This window comes from Carassius carassius, chromosome 11 (genome assembly GCF_963082965.1).
Source record: "Carassius carassius chromosome 11, fCarCar2.1, whole genome shotgun sequence".
In the NCBI taxonomy this organism is placed as follows: Eukaryota; Metazoa; Chordata; class Actinopteri; order Cypriniformes; family Cyprinidae; genus Carassius; species Carassius carassius.
In genome coordinates, this window is record NC_081765.1 from 4650273 (window position 1) to 4668096 (window position 17824).

Consider the following 17824-nt stretch of genomic DNA (forward strand, 5'->3'; position numbering starts at 1 on the left):
CGAACGGCACCGGACTGAAACTAGCAAACACACTTGTGCTGCAACTTGTATTGCATTCGCCGGGTGTATGATAGGGCCTCATAACCTTACATGTTCCTCATGCACTTGCATGGGTCAAAGAAAAGAAAAAAATGAATTTAGTTTTTAGCCCTTACACTTCAAAAGTTATTATGCAGCTTTGACAGTTGGTAGCGCTAGAGAGTTTGAGGTAGATGCTTCAAAATAGCTGTGGATAATTTTGAGACTATCTGTGTGCCAAATTACCTAACTTTCTATGGGGTGAAAATTGTTGCTTTATTCCAAATAAATAGATTATGATCCACAAATAAATGTAACAAGATTCACAAAAATATATCAAATTCACAAATAAATGTACAGAGTTTCACAAAAAAATATAAAACTCACAAATAAATAAAATGAGATTTGCAAATAAAAATATATATATTTACAAATGTGTTTAATGTCACAAACACAACTCTACCTGGTATTTATTTGTGAACCGCTGTCTGTGCATTTGTAAATCACTGCACGCATTTGTGGATCGGTTCCTGTGCATTTGTGGATTTGAAACACTTCTAGCGTCGACGTGCAGATAAATCCACAAATAAGTGGACTCCACCCACCGTTTACTCAAGCCAATCAAATAACGGCCACATTGAGCTGACCAATCGTAGCACGTTATCGCTTCAACCAATCACGTTTTGGCTTAAATCCAGGGGGGGGGGCGTCTTGCCTGATCGGCCATGTTGTGCGTACTTGTCTGTAACGTTACTTGTGGACTTGTGAAATGTCATCAGTCGCTGCCCAAGTACTGTTTCCCTTTTCAAAGTTCACATCTAGCCAAGTCCAGTTCAAATCCCCGGATGTGTTCTTGCTCCGCTCCTTTTACCGAGGATGCATGGAGAGGTGACTTGTGCGGACTTGATACGGGCCATAACCCAGAATTCAGCTCGAACCAGGTTAGCATCAATGGCGGAGGAGAAAACTCACAACTGTAAGTTATACATTTCGAAATACTATTGTTGTTTTATCACAAAATGTAACGTAGTTCTAAGAGTTTTGATGCCAGAATGTTGTTTAAACTTCAAAGCTACCGTCGAATTTTGAAAATTTGCTCAGACTATTTCGTTACGAGTTGAAAAGTAGCCTAACCCTCGGCAAGTCCTCCTAAAAAGTAGCTAGGCCCTGTAACATTTTGTAAAATATGGGGCTGCCTGTGTTGATTCTGTAGTGGATAAACATTTGATATATTTTGCTTTGGGTATATCTAATGGGCAATTGTTTTGCCTGAGGGAAAAGTTTCCTAACTAACGTTTGCCTAACGATACTTATATCAAATGCAAACCTTATTTTAGAGTGCTCTTGTCATTTTAACCAAATAGTTTGCTTGTCTTTATTTAAAATTTTTTTACAAATTCTTTTATAATTGTATTATTTTTCATCAACTTAAATTAAGCATTATTTTTTATCAAGGGACTGCTGAGGAAACTCGGGCCTTGATAGAGTGGCGGGCGGCCAACGAAAGGCTTTTCACCGGGAGGCGCAATTCCTCCAAAAGTTGATGGGAGTGAGTATTCATTTTGAGTGCTTGTATAATTCCCTGCATGTCTGAAGGTTTGGAGCTAGATTTGGACAGTCTTCATCCATAAAAATGAATACGTTATTGAAGTGGAATCATGTAAATCTTTATGGTTTTGTTTTGCCTATAGGCATTTTGTTCCACTTCTGGTTTGGCCATAACTGCCAAACAGGCAAAGAAAAAATTGAATAACCTAAAAGATAAATACAAGGTAATCTGCCTGTTTCTCTACTTTCTGTTACTGAAAGAGGCTTACCAAGATGTGTGTAAAGACTTTCCGGTCATATTTGAAACCTAACATAGATGCATTGGCCCTTACATTTTATTTTGTAAAATGTAGTTTACTCCGTTTACATTGTTTACTCTGAGACTGTAAAAAGAATAGTTCACCCCAAAATGAACATTCTGCCATTCACCTACAATTTTAAGTTGTTTCACACCTGTATACACTATTTATTTATTCTTTTTTTTTTTTTTTTGCTTTACACAAAGGAAGAATATTTGTAACCTAAGAGTTCTGGGGCACCACTGACATGTGTAATTTTTTGGTGCCTCAAACTGTTAGGTTACAAAAATTCTTAAGAATATCTTCCTCTGTGTAGAGCAAAAATAAAAAATGTCTAAAAGTGTGGAACAACGTGAGGTGAGAACATGACAGCATTTTGCTTTATTTCAGGAGCTTAGGGACCCACCCACAGGAAAAGGGGTAGAGGCCGGTAGTGTGACTGCTGCAACCTGGCAGTGGTACACTGCAATGGATGCTGCACTCCAGGGGCAGCACTCAGTTACTATGCCCGTAGTTGTTGCATCAAACCCACTGCCACTACAGGTGGCTCAGTCAGCACACCAGGTTCAGCCCCTTCTGTGGAAGCCAGGAGTAGCCAGCAGTCAAGAAAGAGGCGACGGGACAGCCAGGCTCTTCTTTAGTTTCTAAAAGAACAGGCAGAGAGGGAAGAGGAGAGGGAGAGAGAAGCATTGGCGAGAGAAGAGGAGAGAGAGAGGGCAGCAACAGCCAGAGCAGAGACATATGTCTCTTTTTGAAAAACTTAATAAATTCTAAATTAATGTTGTATTTAATGATAAATGATTTTATATAGATTATTTGAATAAAAAAAATAAAAATGAATGTTTCAATTTCAACCCTGGCAAATCATTGTTATAGCAACAGTGTATTCTTTATATTTACAACAAAAACACAAATAATATAAAATAATGTAATATCCAATGTCTATAGTGGTATACAATTATTTACAATCATGCAGTTAAATCTCAAGAAGAACATACCAACATTAAGAAAATGTATAAATGTATCTATACCCATCTACTTGCACATTTATTCATACCTATCTTTCTAATCAATGTCATAGCTATTTCAACTGTTTATGTTGCTCTTTTAATGAACATGACAACATCTGGAAAGGTTTACTGTCTAGATGTAGTACTGTTCAGTTAGACACCCAGGCAGTTCCACGGGAGAAGAAAGCTGAGCAGCCAGACGTCCTCGGAGATGGTTCCCTGATAGGTCCCTCTCACCCACTGCTGCATTCTCACCATCCTCGCTGTCTTCTTGTCCTTGGCTTTCCTCCTCCTCCTCCAAGAGATCACCTCCCATCACACAGATGTTGTGGAGGATACAACAGGCACCAATCACCTTTGGGGCGAACAGTGGCCTGATCTCTAGGGCCCGCAAGAAAATTGCACGCCAGTGAGTTTTTAACATCCCAAAAGTGCGCTCGATGATGTTCCGTGCTTGTGCATAATGCCTGTTGTATCGGGCTTCAACTTGGCCTGTTAATCAAAAATCGTGTAGAAAATGTGTAGTGTATTGCAAATTCATAACAGTAAAAATTTGGTTTATCGTGTGTGTGTGTCTGTCTGTCTGACATAAAAAAAGTGTTCTTACTTGCGACAGGCTGGCGGTATGGGGTCATGATTGCAATAGGATGCTGCAAGCAAGGGTATCCCCCATCTCCCAAAAGATAGTATCCAGCTGGTGAATACAAAGCCTGCTGGTACATTGGTGATCTGCGCAGCACAAGGGCATCCTGTACAGAGCCTGGATTGCCAATATACACATCTATAAATATGCCTTTAGCATCACAGGTGCCCTGTAGAATGATGGAAGGGAAGATCTTTCTATTTATGTAGCATCTTTTTTGTGGCATTGCAGGAGGAACAATCCTGATGTGGCACCAGCAGCACAGCGGAATGCCTCATGGCCAGCAAGGCCCCCCACCTCATCCATTTCCTCTGCTTTTGGAAAATGAATAATTTTGTGGAGGATGGTCATCATCTCCTCCACAACATTGTGAACAGTCCTACAAACTGTTGAAAGTGGCATGCTGAAGTCATCTGATGTGACCCTGTAGGATGCTCAACAGGCAAGCCAATAAACCGTAACAAGTACTTCAATTTCACGGCTCCATCCATGGGCTTTTTGACGGGGCAGCATCTGTACCAGCATGTTGATGCTGTTCCTGGAGAGCCTGAAAGCTGGCTTTAAATCCTCTCCAGAAAAAAACTTGACCAGGATTGGTACCTGGTCATTGATCTGTGAATACCTGCGAGTGGGACTTTGTTCCTGTTAAAATATATAGATAATATATTAAGAATGTTTTTACTTTTGTTGTATTATGTATTTGTTATATGTATTGCTTTTAAAAAGTTGTTACTATATGTACTGTCGTTGCATTGTATTTATTATATTTTTGGATTTAATATAAGCTATATACTCAGTTGTTTTAAGGATTTTGTCTAAAATTTACTAAAATCTGCCATAATTAAATCTCCCTCTAACATTTGCTCTTTTCGTGAAGTATTTCTTTATACTCTATTTCGGTTTCATTCATTTATTGATAAGCTCTAGCACAACATTCATCCCCGAGTCTAAAAGTTGTAGCCTATATGATTATTATAGATATTAAATTGTCCTGTTTGTGTTAATGCAGTAATATGATGTGCACCTAGCTATATAAAGATGATAAACTATAAACTTATTTGAGCACCACAAAGACAAATAAAAGGTGTGTGAAGTGTAAGCTAGTTAATTTAAATGTTATCAACTGTCAAACCTATTGTACTTGTCAGTTTATTTGGTATACTGAAAAATCTAATGTTGTCTCATTACATCCCTGCAATAGTTTACATAACTTTTTGTGAGATAGTACTTTGTAGTCTGTTGATAGGGTGCCTATATGATACATTATAATAAATTTTTATTATGACTTTTCATTTGGATATACCTAACTAAGTCCACATAAGTATATGGGCAGTTTATGAAGAAAGAATAATTAGAAAAACGTACAATGCTAGAGAGACATGCTAATATGGCACGTCTCTTCGCCATCCTCCGCTGCATCCTGGCTTTTCTTTGAAGGATTTGTCTCCTCCGTTCGGCAGCCTCCTCTTCAGCATCTTGATAAATAGCAATTGCAATGGCAATCCTAAGCTGTTCCATTTTGATTTACACTTATTTACAATTGATTTACACTTTTCAACCGTATTATTTAAATTGTAGCTGAGTGGGTTTATTGCTAGATTGTTCTTAATGAAAAGAGGCAGTTGTTTCCACATATTTTATTTATTTTGAACGACGTAAATATAATCACAGTATTAATGTTACCTGAACCACATATTAATGTTTAATAGTTTTTAAAATAAAAAAGAGACAGTCGTTTAATATTATATTCAATTTCATTATAAATATAAAGTGAAAATAATCAGAGTAGGTAAATATTAGTTTTTTAATACTAATATATTTAATATATTGAAAATAAAAAAGAAGTTAATTCAAGTAAAACATGCATGCTGAGTGAAGCTATCAAGTACGCTGCCGTTCCATTTGTAGAATGACTGGACTCGCGTCCTCCCGTCCTCGAGAGTTCGTTCTTCTGAGTCCAACTTGGCATGTCCAAACTCGGAAGGACGGAAGTCCAGACTCTGCGAACTTGGTATTGAGAAATGCCCTGACTGTCTGTTGTTGGTCTCAAGTTCGGTGTCTATTCCCGCAGTTCCCCTGGCTGTAAGCCAAAACGTGATTGGTTGAAGCGATAACGTGCTACGATTGGTCAGCTCAATGTGGCCGTTATTTGATTGGCTTGAGTAAACGGTGGGTGGAGTCCACTTATTTGTGGATTTATCTGCACGTCGACGCTAGAAGTGTTTCAAATCCACAAATGCACAGGAACCGATCCACAAATGCGTGCAGTGATTTACAAATGCACAGACAGCGGTTCACAAATAAATACCAGGTAGAGTTGTGTTTGTGACATTAAACACATTTGTAAATATATATATTTTTATTTGCAAATCTCATTTTATTTATTTGTGAGTTTTATATTTTTTTGTGAAACTCTGTACATTTATTTGTGAATTTGATATATTTTTGTGAATCTTGTTACATTTATTTGTGGATCATAATCTATTTATTTGGAATAAAGCAACAATTCTCACCCCATAACTTTCCCTCAAGCGGTTCTGTGGGCTACCATATACTTCCATAGCTGAAGAGAAGAAACTGGGAATGGTAATGAATGTCCGGGATGAATGTGTCACTGGGTCATGGATGATACATTTGTCAAGTCCTTTGATGGTCTGTGATGGAGAGCAGGTGTGTCTGATTCCACTGTCTCATCAGCCCACATGGCCAGGTGCCTGCCGTTGTCCAGAGCAATGCTAACAGGTGCTCTGATGACTGGCCATAAGAGGAAACATCTCTTACTGTAATGATGCTGCTGAAAGTTCAGCCTCAGTGGGAAAGAGCATCTTTGTGTCTCTCTTTCAGTCTAATAATCACAGTTCTGCTGAAGACAGAAAGCAGAACACCAAACACAAGACGACAGGATGCAGGGGTCTGTTTTACAGAGTGATAAATGCCAGGTCAGTGCATGTGAAAAAGAAATGCACTTAATTGTACTGAATGTGTACTTCAAAATGTGTTTACTTCAAATTTAAAAATATATGAATATATATTCCAGATAATACAATATTAATGAAATAAAAGGATACTTAAGTGTATTTGGAGAGAGACGCTTTCACAACAAATTTAAGTACACCTTTGAAAAGTAAACTTTGTAATAATGTCAAATTAAAAGTTCTCCTTTAAAGTACATTTTAAAGGGGTCCTATTATGCTCTTTAACAAGTTCGTGATTTTGTTTTGGGGGTGTACTAGAATAGGCTCTCATACTAGGTTCGAAAAACACATAATTTTTCACGTATTTTACATTATTACAACAGCTCTGTCTCTAGTCTGGCCTGAACGGCTCAAATAGTTCCTGTATCAAATGAAGGCCCTGCTTTCTGAAATACGAAATGTGTTGTGATTTGGTTGGCTGGGCCAGTGTGTGTTGTGACTGGTTAGCTGGGCCAGTGTGTGTTGTGATTGGTTGGCTGGGCCAGTGTGTGTTGTGATTAGTTAGCTGGGCCAGCGTGTGTTGTGATTGGTTAGCTGGGCCAGCGTGTGTTGTGATTGGTTAGCTGCGCCAGCGTGTGTTGTGATTGGTTGGCTGGGCCAGTGTGTGTTGTGATTGGTTGGCTGGGCCAGCGTGTGTTGTGATTGGTTAGCTGGGCCAGCGTGTGTTGTGATTGGTTAGCTGCGCCAGCGTGTGTTTTGATTGGTTGGCTGGGCCAGTGTGTGTTGTGATTGGTTGGCTGGGCCAGCGTGTGTTGTGATTGGTTAGCTGGGCCAGCGTGTGATGTGATTGGTTGGCTGGGCCAGTGTGTGTTGTGATTGGTTGGCTGGGCCAGCGTGTGATGTGATTGGTTAGCTGGGCCAGCGTGTGATGTGATTGGTTAGCTGCGCCAGCGTGTGTTGTGATTGGTTGGCTGGGCCAGTGTGTGTTGTGATTGGTTGGCTGGGCCAGCGTGTGTTGTGATTGGTTAGCTGCGCCAGCGTGTGTTGTGATTGGTTGGCTGGGCCAGCGTGTGTTGTGATTGGTTAGCTGGGCCAGCGTGTGATGTGATTGGTTAGCTAGGCCAGCGTGTGATGTGATTGGTTAGCTGCGCCAGCGTGTGTTGTGATTGGTTAGCTGGGCCAGCGTGTGTTGTGATTGGTTGGCTGGGCCAGCGTGTGTTGTGATTGGTTAGCTGGACCAGCGTGTGATGTGATTGGTTGGCTGGGCCAGCGTGTGTTGTGATTGGTTAGCTGCGCCAGCGTGTGTTGTGATTGGTTGGCTGGGCCAGCGTGTGTTGTGATTGGTTAGCTGGGCCAGCGTGTGATGTGATTGGTTAGCTGCGCCAGCGTGTGTTGTGATTGGTTGGCTGGGCCAGTGTGTGTTGTGATTGGTTGGCTGGGCCAGTGTGTGTTGTGATTGGTTAGCTGCGCCAGCGTGTGTTGTGATTGGTTGGCTGGGCCAGCGTGTGTTGTGATTGGTTAGCTGGGCCAGCGTGTGATGTGATTGGTTAGCTGGGCCAGTGTGTGTTGTGATTGGTTGGCTGGGCCAGCGTGTGTTGTGATTGGTTAGCTGGGCCAGCGTGTGTTGTGATTGGTTAGCTGCGCCAGCGTGTGTTGTGATTGGTTAGCTGGGCCAGCGTGTGTTGTGATTGGTTGGCTGGGCCAGCGTGTGTTGTGATTGGTTAGCTGGGCCAGTGTGTAGTGTGATTGGTTAGCTGGGCCAGCGTGTGTTGTGATTGGTTAGCTGGGCCAGTGTGTGTTGTGATTGGTTAGCTGGGCCAGTGTGTGTTGTGATTGGTTAGCTGGGCCAGTGTGTGTTGTGATTGACCCCTGGTTGGCAAATGTCATGCCCCTTACCATAGTTGCTTGCTGCGTACCCCAGAGTAAATATTGTGTCCAAATCGAATCAATTTGAGCATGATTTAAACACAGATGATTGTAACCACTCTAAGTTTGTCTGTTTTGGGAAAGCTAGCGTTTCTCCAGCAGAGTGATAACACTCGCTGCCTTCTCTAGAGCAGCTCAACCAGGTCTCGTCCCATTCGTCTGTATTGTGATATTACAAATCCTGGAAAATATGCTTTGTAGTCCAAACGAGTCATTTGTTGTAGTTTTTGAAAAGTAATTTCTGTTAAATAAATATGTCCTTTTGAATTAGACTTTTATGCGCAAACAGCAACATTACAAACTAACTAAAGTTGAAAAAGTTAAAAAAAGCATTAAATAGCTCCCCGTTTAAATAATCTTTTTAACATACTTTTGTCCTGACTCAAAGAAGTACACTTATTTTGATGTGTTCACTAACATGCTAAAACTCTTGTACTTGATTACAGTTTTAACTAGTGAGTTATTTGATATTACATTAAAAGTTAATGTATTTACAACTTCATCATCACGCTTATTTAAATGCATGACTAACAAGTTTAATTAAAAATGATATTAAGTATAATTTAGTTTATACCCTAAATTCTTATCAGTATTTTATATTTCAAATATAATAGTAGTGATGATTTAATTACATATAATGTACTGAAATTCTACTTAAGTGGGTTAAAAAGTTCAGCTGTTTGCATTTAATAAACTTTTAAATTAAAACATTGTCATTTCATTGCAATTAACATATAATTACGTACTTGTTTACACTTAAGTGTATTATTTCCATAATACTGTATGAAATCTTTTAAAAAATATGCTAAAGTGTACTTTTTCACTAGAGAGTGCAAGTCACATTTGTTATGTATAATACACAGCTTATAAAGGCTTTTTTAGCTTTGTTTTACTTTATATAGAATTTCAAACGAATGCATTCTTCTCAAATCGGTGTAATAAATAGCGAGTTCCCACTTAGGATGTGGCAGCATGTGTCAGCATTTTTTTTTTCTTCTAGGGCAATTTAAATATTCAGCTTTTTTGTAGTCAAATAGTTTTGTGTCAATACAAAAAATAACTTTCAGAAATATTTACCCTGAGAAATGTTCACTTGAGAAAAGTGAGACAACAACACCCGGTCTCCCCTGTGTAAGTGTTTGGTTATACATTTTGTGCCACTGGATTGATTTTGATTTATAGCTGATTTTGAAAAAGATTTTATTGATATTTTTCTGATTGAGTTAATGTCTCATATATTATACATCGGTCCAGATGGTAGCATACACTCACTTTGTGTCCGTCTTCTTGAAAACACTGAATTATTAAATAGTCATGTTACCTTTAACATGCCTGAAGAAACAAATACAATTTTAAGCACATTAGACTGTGAATATAGTTGTTTTTAAGTGTTCTGTTGTGTGCTTAAAAAATAAACTATTAGAATAAATACCTAACTAGTCGTTATTATTAATAGACCCTGAACCCTTTTGAACAAAATTCAGATTTTACACACATATGTTTGTGTGTATGTGTGCATGTGCAGTCAGTCGTCGTCAGACCATGATGATTGGAGTACTCAAATCACCTAGCAACCGCTCCGCTCTCACAGGGAGGGGGTCAGCTCCCCGTTCAGCCCTGCACACACACTCACTACATCAGCACACTCTTCTGACTGCCGCTCGGACCACTCACACACACACACACACACACACACACACACACACACACACACACACACTACAGCATACTTGAGCTGTCGTATAGAGCTTTCTGTGTTAGACACTGATAGCTAAAGTGAGAAAAGAAAGATGGAGTTGCATTGACTGCTTCGGTCTGTCACTCATGGATTGCTCACTACTGTAGGTAAGTGTGTGAGCGCTCACTTGATCTGCTTTTGATTTATTTGTGGGGGGTTTTCGGTGACTCTGATGTGTGCTTGATTTTTCTGTATTTATCCTTGTGTAACTTTCTGCACTTACAGGTTTAGGACCGTGAACTGCATGCATGTGCAAGTGTGGATGTGTGTGTGTGTGTGATACTGAGGTTTTTGCTTTTAATGAGGTGAGGTCTTGAGAGAGGAGAATACTGTAGGTTATGTTGAGAATGTATGTGAATTATGTAATGAATGTGTTCAGTGAAAAAAGTGCAGTGAAGCACAGATGCATTTGTATGTCAAGCATGAAAGAGACACAATTTAACATAGTTCTTTCATATTGCTTTCTATACTGTAAGAAAGGAAAAACTGTAGGAAAACTGAAAAGCCACTGATAATTTTCTGGAAGGATATTATGCATATGTTTCCTTTAACCCTAAAACAACACAATCCCAGTTTACAAAATATATGTTATAAGAATGTTTTGATAACATTATGAAAATGCTATTTCTGAATATAAAGGTATTTTTTCTTGGTTATATGAGAACAGTAAGAAAATATTCTATTTTATCTTTAATCAAACATTACTTTCGATGTTCCCTGAATGTTCAGAAACAAATAGTACCATTTAAAAACTTTATGAATGTCCAACTAAAACATTACAGAGTGAAATGTCCCTTTTTGCCCATCAATACCACAAGTTTTAATATTTGGCGTACTATTTAAACACACTTTCATGAGATCAGATTAAATCAAGTGATATGCCAGACAGAGAGTTCTATACTTTATACTATAGATTCAAGACATACCATATGATGCGATTTAATTTCAAGTTTTCCTTTCTCTTTGAAGTGTTACAAGCAGTTCATCAGATAAGATCTAAAAAAGTTGGAAAGACTAAAAGAGATATTCTTAATAAAAGTTAAGACTTGTCCATACCCTACTAAAACACCCTGTTTAAACCATAGACTTTATAAAAACATGGATGTAGTGTCCGTGACGTCACCCGTAGACTCCTGAAGAGAGTTTTTGAAGCTTAAAGTGTATAGAGCGGCCATCGCCATCTTGGCAGCGCATCACCACGCGACTCTCCCGGACAATCGAAAATGGGCAAAAAGGCGGGAACTGTTTGTGGAAGCCACGCCCACCTAGCGCGACAGTGGTGACAGTATAGCGGCAATCCACCTGTCACTCAAGTGACCACGCCCTTAATTATGCATAACTTTAAGGCTTAATATATTTTAAACGGATGGGTTATAAAAAAAATTCACCCCCCTCACAGTTGTCATGAAGGGCAAAATTTAGCTATTTTTTTAAATTATTGTTTGCACCAGGCTGAAAACATGTTTTTTCCTGCTGTAAAGTTGGGCATTTTAACATGGGGAGTCTATGGGACTGACTCCCTTTTGCAGCCAGCCTCAAGCGGCCAGTCGATGAATTGCAGTTTTAGTCACTTCCTTATTGGCTTCACGAGAGAGAGCGGGAGGTTGGCGCTTGGTTTAAACACGCCCCCACGCCTACGTCAAAATGTGGGAAGATTTGCATAATGTTGCCTAAATGTTCACTCAAAGAAATAAAGTGTAACTTTGACTCTCATTGTTGCCACCGGCACCATGTTTTGGAAACGCTGTTTCGTTGTGAAAGCCAAAATACTTAGTTTGGCCTTCCAAAAGAGGACAAAACTAGAAATCAGTGTTTAAGTTGTATTCACAAATGCAAACATGGTTAAATATTTACGTGGTGCAATGCAACGCGTAAAAACACAGTATAAGTCATTATAATCAGTAATTATGTCCCCACTGGATGCAACAAATGGCTCGTTTGTAATGGGCTTTATTGTTTTGTCTCGCCAGTGTTCTGACTGGGACACACATCACAGTATGACAAGAGGCGTAACATTTCCGTCACACGCTTGAGGCATTCGGCCAATCACAACGCACTGGATAGCTGGCCAATAAGAGCACACCTCACTTTTCAGAACAATGAACTTCGTAAAAAAACAACAACACGTTTCATAAAGGCGGGGCATAGAGGAGAAAAAATTATATACATTATGTGGAATTTTTTTTTACAAACTCATTGCATGTTTTTGCAATGATATTAGCACAAATGAAGCACTAATTTTGTATGTGTTCAATACTTCCATCATAATTTCATGAAATGCTTAAGATTAAACATAATTTCACTCTGTCTATATCATTTATATAGCAAACCTATTCATATGGCAGCATGTAAAGCAAGTGCAAAGTACATTTATTCTGGGAATTTCCTTTGGCATTGCTAGAGGCACAGAAATAACATAGCAGCTTAAATGCAAAATATTTATATTTATTTAAATATAATACTTATATATTAAAAATATTATAAAAAATATTAAAATACTATTTGTTTTGTATATAGCAACCACATTTTGATATTTTATTAAGCAACACAAAGATCATCAGCTAAAGATCATCTTAATTCAGCGGAGCAAAACCTACAACCAAGCATTTCTACAGAACGGAAAGTATACTCCAGTTAATATTTCTCAAGGGAAGTCCAAAAGTCATGTCTGAAAGTGAATTTCAGGATTGACAAACGTAAGAATTCAATGCACCATTAAGCCACATTTTGACAGCTTTCAGACTTTTGTGGTAACTAAGTTTTACACACGGTGGATGTGTGACTGTAGCCCATTATCTCAGCACATTTGCTCCAAGTCGATCAGGTTTGGGTGACACCTGTGCACTGCAGTTTTGAAATAATGCCAGATATTCAGGTTTTTTGAGCCAGTCCAGTGTTAATTAGCCTTCCGGTTTACTGTGCTGCTGGAAGGAATTGAGTTTCTTTGAATGTTTCCCTGAATCCTTGTGCATGAAGCTCAGCTTCCTCCTCCATACTTCACTAAAGGAATGTGGATGTGGGCAGTGTTAGATTTGGTCCAAACATATGGCTTTGAAGATTGCATGTCCACACAGCTTTGTTTGCTCTGATTTGACACAACGTCTTTCCGCATGTCTCAGTTGCGACATTGAGCTTTTTTTTGTTCCAGACATGGATATTTCTAAGTAATGGCATCTATCTTCTGGTTGATTGCTGTATCTTTCTCTTTGCCGGTGTCTGGATGGTTTGTGGCTTTCATCTCCTAACATTTGTACCTTCTTCCTAATTGAGGCATTAGTTTGACCTTATATCTCTGCTCTGTCCAGAATAATGATCAGTACCTATAAGGTTTATCAAAAAAACAAAACAAATGCTACTATCAATTATTCGTCGGTTGCAATGATAAGACATTACATTTAAAAATGAAAATGATTAATTTGAGGTTTTATTGGTTGGAAAGACAAATCAAAGAGTTGGGTTGCTGAATACAGTACATTGTTGTTTTCCAGCACACTGTCCGTTAATGGTCTGATGCCCCGCTGATGCTGGAAACACTCCTTAATCTTTACAGTCAAAAAAACTCCAAAGACAAACTCTCATTATCTCAGTGCATGAAGCAGGCTACTGTTGTCATGGCGATGAACACTCTTTTTAGTTCTGTGTTTTATTGTCAGGGTGGCAAAGATCTCACAGATGGTCTTTCATAAACTATTTATTTTCTTTTTTGCATAACAGTTTTGCAGACCACCTCCACAATGGCTTATTTTAGTGAGAATTGCTTTCATTTCCTGTTGATATATTGGCTTTCTGCATTGCTACAGATGTAATTGGCTTGAGTTTATAGTAAAAGCACTAATGAGGAGATTGTCAATGTGAGGTTTCATTACACTCCCAAAACTAACCTCAGTATTTCTGTGTGAGTGGAGAACAGAATTTCTGAGAAACTTAATCCGTGTAGAAGACCTGTAGCGATAAATACCACTTCCCAAAGGAAAGACAAATCACAAATGTGATCTCTCTTTAATATCTCTCTGGGATAAAATTTGGAGATAATTTTTACTTTTGCTGAAAGATCCCATTAAATCAAAATTAAAGTTTTGTAGCTTTTAAACATTCTTGTCTTTCTGCTTTAATGTACAATAATGTTGAGTTTGGTAAGATTTAAAACTTTTTGACAAGTCTCTTATGCACACCAAGGCTGCATTAATTTGAACAAAAATACAGTAAATACAGTAGCACTTTATTTTACAGTCCTGTTCTGCATGTTCATGCTATTATAGTAATTACGATAACTGGGTAATAACAAGGTACTAACCCTGAACCTACCTTTAAAACAAACATAACCAATATAGTTACCTAAGATTACTCATACAGTGTGTTTATCTAAGAAAGTACTATCTACATAAGTGAACATACTGTAAATCTAAAGTGCAACCATACAAAAGTAATATTGTGAAACATTTTTACAATTTAAATGAGCTCGAATTTTACTGCTGTGATGTGCAGCTGTATTTTACGCATCATTACTGTAGACTTCAGTGTCACATGATCTTCAGAAATCATTCTGATATGATGATTTACTGCTCAAAAACGGCTCTGATTATTATCAATGTTGACAGTTGTGCTGCTTCATATTTCTGTGGAAACAGTCCACTGTCATTTTTGATCAGTTTAATGCATCACTGCTGAAGAAAAGTGTTATAAAGTATAATTTATTATTATTATTATTATTTACTGACTCCAAACAGTTTTAATTGATTTAATACAATTTATATCAAATATATTTACATTTATGTCAAATTCTCATATTACAAAATAAAACAAAAACTGCAAACAATAACACAAAAATAATCAAGATAGGTTGCTTGGTTATATAATGAATATCACAGAAATGTTGATCTTTTCAAATCTAGATGACTTGTTTTGGCTGATCTAGTGAGTTTAATGTCTTGCTGTTTTCTGTCTGTTCAGAGATGTGATTCTCAGAGGTTTTTGAGTGTAGAGCTTGGTTATGTAAGAGTTTGCTTGAGATATTCACACACCCTGAGCATGAAGGCTTCATTACTCATTACTCTGCTCAGGTTGGATGCCTGCAACATAAAGAAACAAATCCTGCCACATTCAGTATCACTCCGCACTGCACACATGTGCATGTGCGTGTGCGCTTGTATTTATTGTCTCATCATAATATGTTCAAGTGAGTGACCATTTTTGGGTGATATTTATATACTGTATTTCACATACAGTATTGTCTCCTTCCAGCTTTGTGTGTGCACGCGCGTGTGTATGCATGCATGCCTGTGTTATTTTGTATTCTGTTTATTGAGAGTCTTGGAGTTCCCGCTATTGGAAACTCATTTTTAATTGAACTCATTACTGTCTTGAGCATCAGGTTGCTCCTTTAAATCAACAGCACTGCACAGTCACAGTGATCTAATTATAAGGGTTTTTGTTTTGTATTTAGTGCTGTAGAAACACTGAATAGAAATGTGATTTTGTGTGTGCCGTTTGTGTGTTTGTGCATCTGACTGTGTAATTGTACAGTATATCAGCCTCCACTAAGCACCTCTGGGCTGGCATGTCTCCTCCAGTCACAGCACCCCACTAAAGCCCCATGGGATGATGGGTAAATTATCAGTGTTCTGTTGCTGTACATAATTTAAGTCGTTATAGTTTAGTGTATAGCATATATGCAGGGTTAACTAAACTAAAACTAAAAGCATACTAACACTTTTGTTACTTGAAACAAAATGAACATATATGTAAAATAATAATATAAATATTATTGTAACACTATGTGTAGAGGAAAGGCACACAAAGACAAAAGGTCATCTACACAAGAATTTAATAGAATCCAAAATGATAATCCGTGAAGGCGAAGGGAACACGCAGCAAAAGATCAACAATACCATACCAGGAAGAACTGAAAGGGGGCAACTTACTTGCACAGACCAAGTTAAGATAATGCATACAAATGCATCTCAACACAGGTGAACAATGTTGAGAGTGTCCAAAGGAGAGGCAGAAACTAGGTCAAACTCAAAATGGGCATGAAGACAAAAACTAAATGAAAACACAACAGAAGTCCATATCTGTTACAGTACTCCCTCCTCCCGGAAGGTGGGACCTCATGCCATAGCCGGGCGAGCAATGGAGGGAGGAAAGGGGGAGGACAAGGTGTTGGCATGGGCAGGAAGAGAGGCAGGCAGATGACCAGGGTGGCGACGATGGAGAGAGAAGCCAGTGAGGAAACAGAAGGGACCATTGAGGATCTGGCAGACGGAGGAACCAAGGAGGAATCAGAAAGGACCATGACGGATCAGATGGAGGGAGAAGGAGGGATTTGGAGCAGGTGGAGGAGCCTGGGTGGGACCCAGACCGCAGCCAAAATGACGGCCCATGGTGGAGCCGATAGAGGGAGCAATGGATGATTGGGTTCTGGGTCTGGAGTGGGGCCGGCAAGAACAATGGTGAATGGCGAGTCAATGCTCACCAGCACCCACTCCACGAAGGTGGTGAAACCCTCATGAAGACGAAGGTCATCTACACAAGAGTTAAACAATCTAAGAAGATGATAATCCATGAAGGCAAAGGTAACACACAGAAAAACAACATCAACAATACCGAACCAGGAAGAACTGAAAGGGAGCAACTTAAATTCAAAGACCAAACAAAGATAATTAACTAACACAGGTGAACAGAATGAACTAATCAAAAGGAGAGACAGAAACTAGGTCAAACTCAAAATGTGCTTGAAGAAAAACCCATGTATGAATAAGCATTAACATTCATTAAAGTGACAAGGTTCAAAAACATGATGTTTGTGTTTCTTAATTGGGATGTTATTCATTTAGCTAAAAATTTGTGAATGGAGTTGACTTTTCATTCTGCACTCATAAATACAATAATCCAATGAAATCTTTATAATACATCTCTTTGTCACTTTACCTCCTAATTGTCATTTCATTTTCTTGTGTTTGAGTAATTGACTCTAATTAGTTATTTTGTTTACTCCCCTACAAATACTTTCAGGTTTCCCTTAGTCGGGGTCCATTCTCGTTGATGTTTTTTGTTCATGTAATGAAGATTTATTTGCCTGTCTTTTGGATATTCTAATTAAAATACCTTTTTGTCGACCTCCTTCGTCCTTGTGTGTTTGTGCCTCACCAACTGCACTGCTATACACAGTATGTTTATATATATTAAAACATCTACTGTATAATAATTTAATGTTAATGTAAAGGTTTGTTCCACTATGTAGGAGTGACTGATCAAATTTAGAAAAAAAGCTACTTTCTTTAAGAACTCATCCTTTGAAAAGCTTATAGTTGACTCTGCATGACACGACACTCTAATCACCTTTATCACCCGCCTCATACAGATCTTAACACATGTGACGATCCAGACTGCTTATAAAAGAGTCTCCAAATAACCACCATGGAAACTGCTAAAGTCATAATAGGGGCCCATGTTCAGCTCATCAGTCCTAAAAGACATTTAAATTACACTTTTGGGCTTTTTCACCTTTAAATCACAGGACAGTAGCAGAAGTGACAGCTGTTGCACACGTTGGACCGAGATCCACTAGTCTACGGCTCTGACCTAAAAGACAGTCTGTTGTGGTTTTGGAATTTTTCAGTCATTCACAATTCTATAAACATCTCTCTCGCCACTTGGGTATTTATACTGCGTAATATTTTGGCTAATTTGATAAGCATATAGAAATCTCAGTTCCATTTAACCCAGGT

At 38.5% G+C, this 17824-nt stretch overlaps 1 protein-coding gene across 7 annotated transcripts in view; it reads left to right on the forward strand.

The window, feature by feature from the left end:
• LOC132152649 (rap guanine nucleotide exchange factor 4-like) overlaps window positions 1–17824 on the forward strand; it is a 75527-nt gene that overhangs the window by 15574 nt on the left and 42129 nt on the right. The window contains exon 1 of one of the 7 annotated variants that reach the window (XM_059561428.1): window positions 10049–10204. The exons of the other annotated variants lie outside the window; for them this stretch is intronic. The gene's annotated coding sequence lies outside the window, so the exon portion shown is untranslated. Of the gene's footprint in view, window positions 1–10048; window positions 10205–17824 lie in introns of those variants that run through there. 7 annotated transcript variants of the gene reach the window in all.